The following is a 10,502-nucleotide window of genomic DNA, read 5'->3' as shown; positions in this document are numbered from 1 at the left end:
TAAAGATTTTGTATCGTGAGACATTTTTTATACGATTTTTTTGTGCAAATCGGTTCCGTGACTTATACGGCACCCTGTATTTGGTCGGAGATATATAGTGAATTCGTTTTTAAAACTGAGTCTTATACTTATGACAGACATACAGCTGTACTTGCGTTGTACTTCGAAAATTGTATGTCTGTCACCATGTACAGCGCTAGAACCATGCAAGCAACTCGGTACAATCGCTGTACCTGTACCGACCTGTTTTACCGCTGTACATGGCTACAGTTGTACTGTGCGCAGCGCCATAGACGGTTAGTGGTGGGTAGCATGAACAAGCAGAATCAAATCACTTGATAAACGTTCTTTTCATTGACTTTCTTTTAAGTTAATAACTCAGATTGGAAACTTTTTTGTTGTGTTGGATAGTTTAGACACTAAATAAAAACCTTTTTCATTGAAATATGTGGTGGAAATTGGAAAAATATCTGATTGTCAGTTTGACATATGGTACAATGTACAACCAAAGTATGTCTGTCATGGTACGATGGTACCTGTACAACGCTGTACACGTACAACGCAAGTACAGCTGTATGTCTGTCCCTGGTATTAGAGGCGAATGAACTGCAAAGTTTAAAGCCTTTTAAAAACAAAGAACTGAATTGAATTGAAAGCTAAGTCAGTGCCAAACAGACTCTGTAATAAAAAAAGTCACAAGAGGGTTGTGTCCGAGACACGACCGCATAGTTGACATAGGATTCCGTTAGCTATCTGTTGATTTTGGATATGTTTGAAGAATTACATCGTTAAACTCTTTGATAATGATTTGGTGGCCCTGAAAAGGGCCGTTTTGTTTGGTTGTTGGGTATTGTTTGTTCACTCCATCAATGTTTACCGAGTGATGATGACAGAAGGGTGGTAAACAGTTTTTGGATGGTGAGTATCAGATAAAAGATACCGAAGTGGAACGAGATATGATGAAAACCGTCCTCTGTGATCCTAGACGAGATGCCTCCTATGTTAGGTATGAATGAAATAAAGAAAAAAACTCATCAATGTAATATAAGATAATTACCAATACCGAACGCAATTATCATTTTTTCTCATCAGTAAACACATGTTACTTTAATATAGAGAAAACATACTAGAAATGGAAAAGTAATTTTTTTTTACTTTCTGAGTGTTTATTCAACCCAATGCAAATTTTAATTAGACTAACAACAACTAATACCATATGTAGAGCATATGGGAAATCACTTTTTCTAATATCTCTTCCCTTTTCCATTTTTTCTCGCCGTATAAACTTTCCTTGGGTGAAAATGAACACGAGCGAGAACACACCTTGGTTTTCATTCATAAAAATTGAAATAAATTGAAATAAATCGTTTCATGTATCAAGTCATTTACAACTGCTTTCACAATACACGATCGGTCATTGATATTAATTTTTTTTGCAATGGGCACCTTGGTTTTCATGTCTCTGTTAGGGAACACATCTCGGTAGGAACAAAAACTCCCCCTACTTTCATGTATTTGCAATGCAGATTTTCCCTAGGCAGCTTGGTTTTGATGTCTCTGTTAGGGAACACATTTCGGTTGGAGAAAAAGCTCCCCCTACTCTTATGTTTTTGCAATGCCGAATTCCCCCAAGCATCTTGGTTTTGATGTCTCTGTTAAGGACCCACCGCATGTATCGTCAATTTTGACCAATCAGAAGTGGGTATTTCCGTTAGGGTAGGGGTTAAGATTTTTCAATTGTTCGATAGTTAGTTTCATGACATTTTTTATTTTCTTCAATATAACAAATTGTTATGGAGTGCCCAAATCGATTGACGCAAAAATTTCATCAATCCATCATGAAATGACTAAGCAATGAACGTTTGAAATTGGACAATTTTCACGATGTGCTCGATTTTCGATTTTCAATTTGTACCTCAATATGTTCCCGAAAGACGTAATCCTACGTCAAAAACGTTTTCAGTTCCACGAATGCGGTGGTTTGTTGGTGTGCCTTATATAGTCTGATTTGTTTATATTTGCGACAACTAATGTACAGTGTCGACGTCTGGTGGCGATATTAATGATTGGGAGTTAAATTATTCTCTATCAGATCAGATGAGCCAAACGCAGTGTAAAATATAAAAGTTTGAATGAAAATGTTTACTTCATATTGTTTGATTACCTAACACATGTAGTTCTGACACTCACTTAACCATTTGTCGATGCATTTCCTGTTCGTTCCACAAATAATTACTATTATAATATAAAATCATCATTAGACACAGTTTTCGTTCGATATGTTTCTACTATATCGGAAAAAATCTCTTTTTTCATCACATAAAATAAATATTCGATACGTTAAAGTAAATTTTCATTCATAATTTTGATTTTGAAAGCATATTTATTCCACCTGAATATCCATAATTATTTTCGCCTCCCAATGAAAGCACACGAAGCTTAATGCCGTCTACGCGAATATACTCTTCCGAATCAGAATCCGATTTGGATTACAATTCCAATAATACAAAAGCAGAAGCAGCAAGTTTTCCATTTTCATAGTCTTTATTTTTAGGTTTTCCAAAACAATACTCGGAACTTGACAGTTCAGTATAGTTGTATTGGTGAACCCGAGTGCCAACCCATGAACATATCAGTGCGAAACTAACTGCTTACGGGGTGAACCTAGTGCGACACTAGGTTGAAAGTGAGTGAATAAAAAAATATTGTAAAAAAATATTGTTGTTGTGTCTAGGTATTTTCGACGTAGAACTACGCAATTATATTATGGAATCCACTTGTTTACCACTTCGAATATTATTTTAGAATGCATCGAAATTTTTGTAATAGATTATATTCTCTGTTACAAATAAATTCGATGAACGTCCTTTTACGTTCGATATGATGCCTAGGATTACCAAAATATTTGAACGGAAAAATTGTCTAACGATCATTGTATTTTACATTTCCCTCTGAAATTATTGCACATTTCATGTTTACGTAGTTCTCGAACCGCGAAAGTTCATCCACCTCTAGTATCTGAAACGATGGTTTTAAACTGAGAGGCGACTTTTGCGGGAAACTCGAATTTTGCAAGCTTCAATACACAACAAAACAACAAAAATGACAGATAAAATGATACTGACACTCTTAAATTGACATGCGGTATCGTTGAAAATGCGTTTAACACTTTAGTTTCATCAAAAACTGTTTTTCAAAAACGGGCATTTTTGTGTATTAAATTTCATACGCTGGGTACTAATGGGTTAATCGTGTAATTTTGTATCGAATAATGATAAATCAAAACATGAATACATCGAATAATTATCAAAGTAATCGCGTTTAAGGATAAGGGAACCATTTTATCAAAAATACAGTGCAAAATTTGTTCAACCGACAATTGGTTGACTCGCCTTATTCGTTCATACAGTGTGAGCTGCTGACGAGAAACTAGATACTACAGGGATTACCAGGGATGCCAGATGTTTTGACGTAGGATTACGTCTTTCGGGAATATATTGGGGTACAAATTGAAAATCGAAAATCGAGCACATCGTGAAAATTGTCCAATTTCAAACGCTTATTGCTCGGCCTTTTCATGATGGATTGATGAAATTTTTGCGTCAATCGATTTCGACACTCCGTAACATTTTTTTATATTGAATAAAATAATATATGTCATGAAACTAGCTATCGAACAATTGAAAAATCTCAACCCCTATCCTAACGGAAATATTTACTTGTAATTGGTCGAAATTGACACATGCGGCGGTTCCCTAATACAGACATCAACACCAAGCTGCCTGGGGGAAATCGGCATAGCAAATACATGAAAGTAGGGGGAGCTTTTGTTCCCATCGAAATGTGTTCCCTAACAGAGACATCAAAACCAAGGTGCCCGAGGGAAATCGGCATTACAAATATATGCATGTCGGGGGCATTTTTATATTGCAAGTAGGGTGAGTGATCTGATTAATTCTAGCAAATAAAATTTAAATTTGGAACTTTAACATTGGTTGCTTCGCGAAATTTCATGTCAATGACCGATCGTGTATTGTGAAAAATTTAGCACAAGTGTAATTGTATAATTATATATGGTAGCAGTTGTGTTAAAAATGATTTGATATATGAAACGATTTATTTAAATTTTCATAAATAAAAACCAAGGCGGGAACTCGAGAACGGGTCGTTCGGTTTAAGCTGTCTGTTTTGATGTGTTCATTTTCACCCAAGGAAAGTTCATACGGCGAGAAAAAATTGGAAAAGTGAAGAAATATTCGAAAAAGTGATTTCCCATATGCTCTACATATAGTATTAGGTATTGTTTTTTTATCCCATCCGTTTATTAGGCTCATTTAGCAATTCAGCTGTCACAGAGCCGAATTAATTCGTATACATTTTTATGTTAAGATAACTATTGTTGTATATTATTTAGGCTTAAGATTCCTATCCATCGATAAACATTTGTTTTTTTTATGTATAACACAGTAGCTGTTTAGGCCTAAGAATATTCCAAATCTATCGATACACAACACATGCCGAGTATTCCATTTCTATCGATACACAACACATGCCGCCTTTTTCGGCGTTAGAATATTCCTATTGTTCGAATGTTCACAGTTGGACTGTTCACAACGGGACTGCTGATATGAGGCTTCCATTGCTGTGTTAGAATTAGCACCAATTACCGATGCAGCAGATCGTAATGTGAGCGGTAAGGGACTGGGATTACCGACACATGATGATTGTTGCGTGGACGTAGTAGCTAGAATAACACACAAAGATGGTCAGTTGAGGGGCCCTGAGTTATTAGCTCATGATCGTTCGCTTAGTAGCGGACACGCAACCAATTAGGCTACGAAGACCCCCTTAGGTATTGTTAGTCCAATAAAATTGTTAGTCCAATTAAAATTCGCATTGGGTTGAATAAACACTCAGAAAGTGAATATTATAAAACAAAACTACCTTTTCCTTTTCAAATATGTTTTCTCTATTTCAAAGTAACATGTTTTTACTGATGAGAAAAATTGATAATTGTGTTCGGCATTGGTAATTATCTTATATAACATGGGTGAGTTTTTTTTCCTTATTTCATCCATACATCTAGGGTCACAGAGGGCGGTTTTCGTCATATCTCATTCTACTTTGGCATCTTCTATCTGATACGCACCACCCAACGACTTGACTGGTCACCATATCATTATCAAAGAGTTTAACGATGTAATTCTTCAAACATATCCAAAATCAACAGATAGCCTTACAGAATACTACGTTAACTATGCGGTCGTGTCTCGGACACAACCCTTCTGTGACTTTTTTCAAATGTCCATTAAATAGTCAGAAACAGCAATCAGGTCCGAATTTGTTAGATAATTGATCCGAAATCGACTTCGCTATTGGCAGTTTTCGTCTCAGGTTTTCAGTTGCGTTTGTCTTACACAATTTTATTGCGAAATACATGCTGACCGCGTATAAAAATACTTTGTGCTGAATTTCTATCCGAAAAAGTAGAAATGCAAAAGGATTCGGGCAAAGAAAAGGAGCAACAAATACAATATTGAAGGAACTCTACGATGATGATCCTCTAGAGTACAGAGCAGTGTTGAGAAAAACACCTGAATAGGTGGAAACACTGTTGGATTTCATTGGTCCAAGAATACAACGTCAAGATACACTCATGAGGGATGCTATACCTGCAAGAATGAAACTAAAAAACGACATTGATGTGCCTTCTTCTGGGATATCGTTCAGATTTTTTTTTATCCCATTTATTTATTTCTTAGGCTCATTAGCATTTTATCTGTAACAGAGCCGGGTTTCATGGATATATGTTTATGTTCCTATAAATTGTAAATTACACATTAGTAATAGCCATTTAGGCGTAAGTAGCCATTTAGGCGTAAGGGTATTCAATCTGTTCTTCCATTGTTCAGCAGACCGGACATCGGAGACAGTTGATATTGATCATTGTTGGGTTATTTATAGAACAGCAGCCCGATGTTTCTTGCAGAGCAGAGCAGTTGTATGGATGAATCGATCTTATTTCGACCGTGGATCGTTCTCCATCGCTGATGATGGTTGCGTGGACGTAGTTATTCTATAACAACACAAAGATGGTCAATTGAGGGCCCTGAGTTTGAACTCACGATCGATCGCTTAGTAAGCGAACGCGTAACTAAGTGGCTACGCCTCAAAAATTAAAATAATGAATGAAAATGTACTTTTTTAAATCGAATATGTATTCTGTTTCTTAGAACAATACTTTTTTTTCGCAAGTTGTGAGTGAATTTTGAATGAAAATTGTGCCTGATAATGATTCTATATTAGAGATTGTCAAGAAAACTATCTCAAAAAAAATGCGAACCCCGCCAGCGTGCAAAACAAAATAACAACGATTTCGTTTAGAAACTATTTAGTTATTTGTTTTTCCAATAATTTTCAAGTCTATAAATATATTCGCATATTTTCAAAGGTGCACCCGTGGCCGAGTGGTTAGCGTCTCACATTATTCGGGTGTTCGGGTTCGATTCCCGTTCTGGCCGGGGGATTTTTTCGTCAAAGAAATTTCCTTCGACTTGCACTGTGATCACGCGTATTCTAGAGCTTGTCCCTCGGAATACATTCAAGGCGTGTTATTTGGCTTAGAAAATCTCAACTAAGTATTAATAAATGACGCTAGTTAATGCATACGTTGAGACGGCAAAAGTTCCACAGGGAACGTTAACGCCATTCAAGAAGAAGAAATTTTCAAATATCTTAAAAATAGATACATTTCTTTACATTTGCCATCCCTGATTCAAACTCTAAATTCTGTTTTTGACGTGTTAAGGGATGCGAGTGCGAGTAAATCCAAAAAACTTTGAAACAGCTCGCACGCCGGATCACACATGGCACTAGAGGCCCATTTATACGGTGCTAGTAGCTGACATGACAGTGAGCAGCTTCTGAGCCGGTGAACTCGCTTGACAATTGGTTGACTCGCCTTGTCTATTCACACAGTGTGAGTTGCTGGCATGTGATTAGATGCATGGCAGTCAATGTAATGTTTTATCCGGCGTGCGAGCTACTTCAAAGTTTTTTGATTTTACTCGCACTCGCACTCCCTCAAAATGTCGAAAACAGAATTTAGCGTTCGAATCAGGGATGCCAAATGTAAAGAAATGTCTTTATTTTGAAAATATTTAAAAATATGCGAAGATATTAACAAACTTTAAAATTATTGAAAAAACAAATAGTTTCTAAACGAAATCGTTGGTATTTTGTTTTACACGCTGGCGTAACATGCTTTCTTTTTGAGATAGTTTTCTCGAAAACAAGAACATAAGCCATCCATGAGTGTAGACATCAAAAGATATTTCCATATGCCGTTTGAGGATATTTGAGAAAGATACCTGACATCCCTAATCGGAGATAGAATATTCATATTAAATGGTGGCATACGTGATTGTGAGGAATATAAAGAATATAAAAGCATTTTTGATTTCTCTACCAGACAAGTATGTTCGAAGGCAGTTTTAAACTGTTAAAATTTGAATGAAAATTTCATAATTCATGTTATTTGACTACTTGAAACACGTGGCCCTGACCCTTGTTTAACTATGTTTCTATATATATTTTTTTTATATTTCCACTAAACTTAGCACTATTATATAAAATGTGTATTTCGCGATAAACTGTGTAATAATGAATGCAACTGAAAGCCTGAGACGAAAACTGCCAATAGAGAAGTCGATTTCGGATCAATTATTTGTCAAATTCGGACCTGATTGATGTTTCTGATTATTTAATGGACATTTGAAAAATCATCTGGCATCCCTGGTAAACCCATGCTGTTGTATCTAATTACATGCCAGCAACTCACACTGTGTGAACAGACAACCCAGCAAACATTAAATCGTATAACTTTGCACATGATAAGTTACATATAAATTCGTATCAAATCACAATCACATAAAATATCCATCAAAATATCGATCATGTACAGGGTTTTCTATTTCGGGCTTCCGAAAGTATACAGCCCTTCGCTGACAACCGTTTGACATAGCTGTCAACCAAAGCGTCATATCGTTAATTGAATGTCTGCCATTTTACAATATGGATCGTTTTAGCATCGCACAACGTGTTAATTTTGTTAAATTATACTATAAAAATGATGAAAAACCGGTAAATGTTTTTCGAGCATTACGGGCGGATTTTGGTCGTCATGGACGGCCTACAGAGCACACAATCGCTAATGTAGTGCGTGAATTCGAACAAACTGGATCCGTAGCGGATATTGTGAAACCTGTGCATCATCGTAATGTGCGTTCGGCCGAAAATATTGCTGCTGTTGCTGCCAGTGTGGAGGATGACCCGAATGTTTCGATTCCACGGCGTGCCCAGCAATTGGGCTTGTCAAACACATCATTGTGGCGAATTTTGCATTTGGACTTGCACTTACATCCATATAAAGTTCAACTGGTACAAAAATTAGAGCGTGGTGACCATGGAATGCGTCGGGCATAAGTCGATTGGGTGAACGAACAACAGTAGCAAAATGCTGAATTTTCGCATCAAATTTTCTTCAGCGATGAGGCACATTTCGAGCTCGGTGGCTATGTGAACACCCAAAATTTCCGTATATGGGGCTCAGAAAATCCACACGTGATTGTTGAGAGGTCACTGTTTGGTGCGCATTATGGTGTGGTGGAGTCATCGTGCCGTATTTCTTTGAAAATGAGGACGGCGAGACGGTAACTGTGAATGATGAGCGCTATGGCCGCATGTTAACAGATTTTTTTTGCCACAAATTGAAGATATGGATACGGATGACATATGGTTTCAGCAGGACGGCGCCACGTGCCTCACAACACGACCGAACATGGCCATATTGCGAACGAAATTTGAGGGACGCATAATTTCGCGTTTTGGTGATGCCAATTGGCCGTCCAGATCATGCGATTTGAACCCGCTAGACTTTTTTTTGTGGGGTTATGCGAAAGACCGTGTCTATGCCTACTCTCCGCAAACTCTTGAACATTTGAAAGACAACATTCGTGAAGTTATGACCGAGATACCGCCCCATATGTGCCGAGAAGTCATCGAAAATTACCTGTTCCGAATCAAGGTGTGCGAGGAAGCCCTAGGTGGAAATTTGAATGATGTTGTATTTCACACATAATGGCATAAACCAAACTTTAATTTGAAATAAAAGTTTCATCGAAATTCGAATTCTAAGTGTGTTTTATTTCAATTTACTTTCGGAATTTCAAGTTGGAAAACCCTGTATATCTGTTAATGTTTATTAATGTTTGCTGGGAAGGCGAGTCAACCGATTGTCAAGCGAGTTCACCGGCTCAGTAGCTGCTCACTGTCAAGTTTGCTACTAGTAAACGTTTGAATTAGAGGTGTGCAAATCAGCTCATCATGATGAACAGCTCTGATCATATCAGCTCATCTAAATGAGCTGTTCTTTATGAACAGCTCTTCAGCTCAGTTGTCAGTGCCGACTTTCAATTTGGGTCCCAAACTCGATAGCCACGAAGCCAGTTTGAAAATGTTAAAATTCAAATGAAATTTTTCACACCATATTATTAATTACTTGAAACACGTATTCCAGACTATTATTTACAACAGACTCGGCGAGTACAACATTTCCGACATTTTTACTGAGGCTTTACATTACAATAGAAAGTTTTCTTCAAAAAAAAAAAAAATCTTATGAGATTTTTGCACCGCCTGCAAACAAAGTGTTTTTCATTGAAATAGAATACTCATTTGATACACAGAAGTTAATTTTCATTAATAATTTGAATTTTAAAAACGTGTTCATTCTGCCTGAGAGCCAATTATTATTTTTGGCGCCCCCTAAACTGGTAAACAAAGCTCAATGCCGTCAACGCGAATATAACAGTTGAAAAGACGAGGGACAAATGAAACTAAACTGATGTCTTAACACGAAGAGCGAGAGACGGTCAGTTCATTTGAATCTTACAGCTCACACACTCTCTTCAATTCTACAGCTCTTTTCTCTCCTTCATCATCATCAAAGTGAGCTGAAGAGCTGTTTGATTTTTTTTGCGAGCTGTTCCGCGTCAACTCACTTCAAAGAGTCGATTCTTCGGAACAGCTCATGAGCGGATGGCACATCTCTAGTTTGAATGGGCCTTGAGGGAGAAAAAAACCCCGATAGCAGGCTGAGAAAAGAATCTGATAGTGTTCGATGCATAAACACAGATGGGTAAAAACTTGTGCAACGCAATAATATCTAGTAACAGGGCTCAGCATAGTCATAATCAACTGAGGATAGTCAGCTGATTATCTGACTGACTATATCCGTATTCAGTTGGAAATGACTTTTGGCTTCTTCACGCAGTTTCTGCGCCAAAACGACTAAGCAGCGAATCGGATTGAAGTCAGTTGAATGAAGAGGCAGATTTATATTCATTAGTCGCGTCAGTTAGAACAACCACTGACCGGACTAGTTCATCAGGCATTCTCGCTAGTCAACGCTAGTCATTTCATTTTTTTGTCAACTCACTTTT

This window comes from Toxorhynchites rutilus, chromosome 2, assembly GCF_029784135.1.
Source record: "Toxorhynchites rutilus septentrionalis strain SRP chromosome 2, ASM2978413v1, whole genome shotgun sequence".
NCBI classification, from domain to species: domain Eukaryota; kingdom Metazoa; phylum Arthropoda; class Insecta; order Diptera; family Culicidae; genus Toxorhynchites; species Toxorhynchites rutilus.
This window is presented reverse-complemented; position numbering follows the sequence as displayed.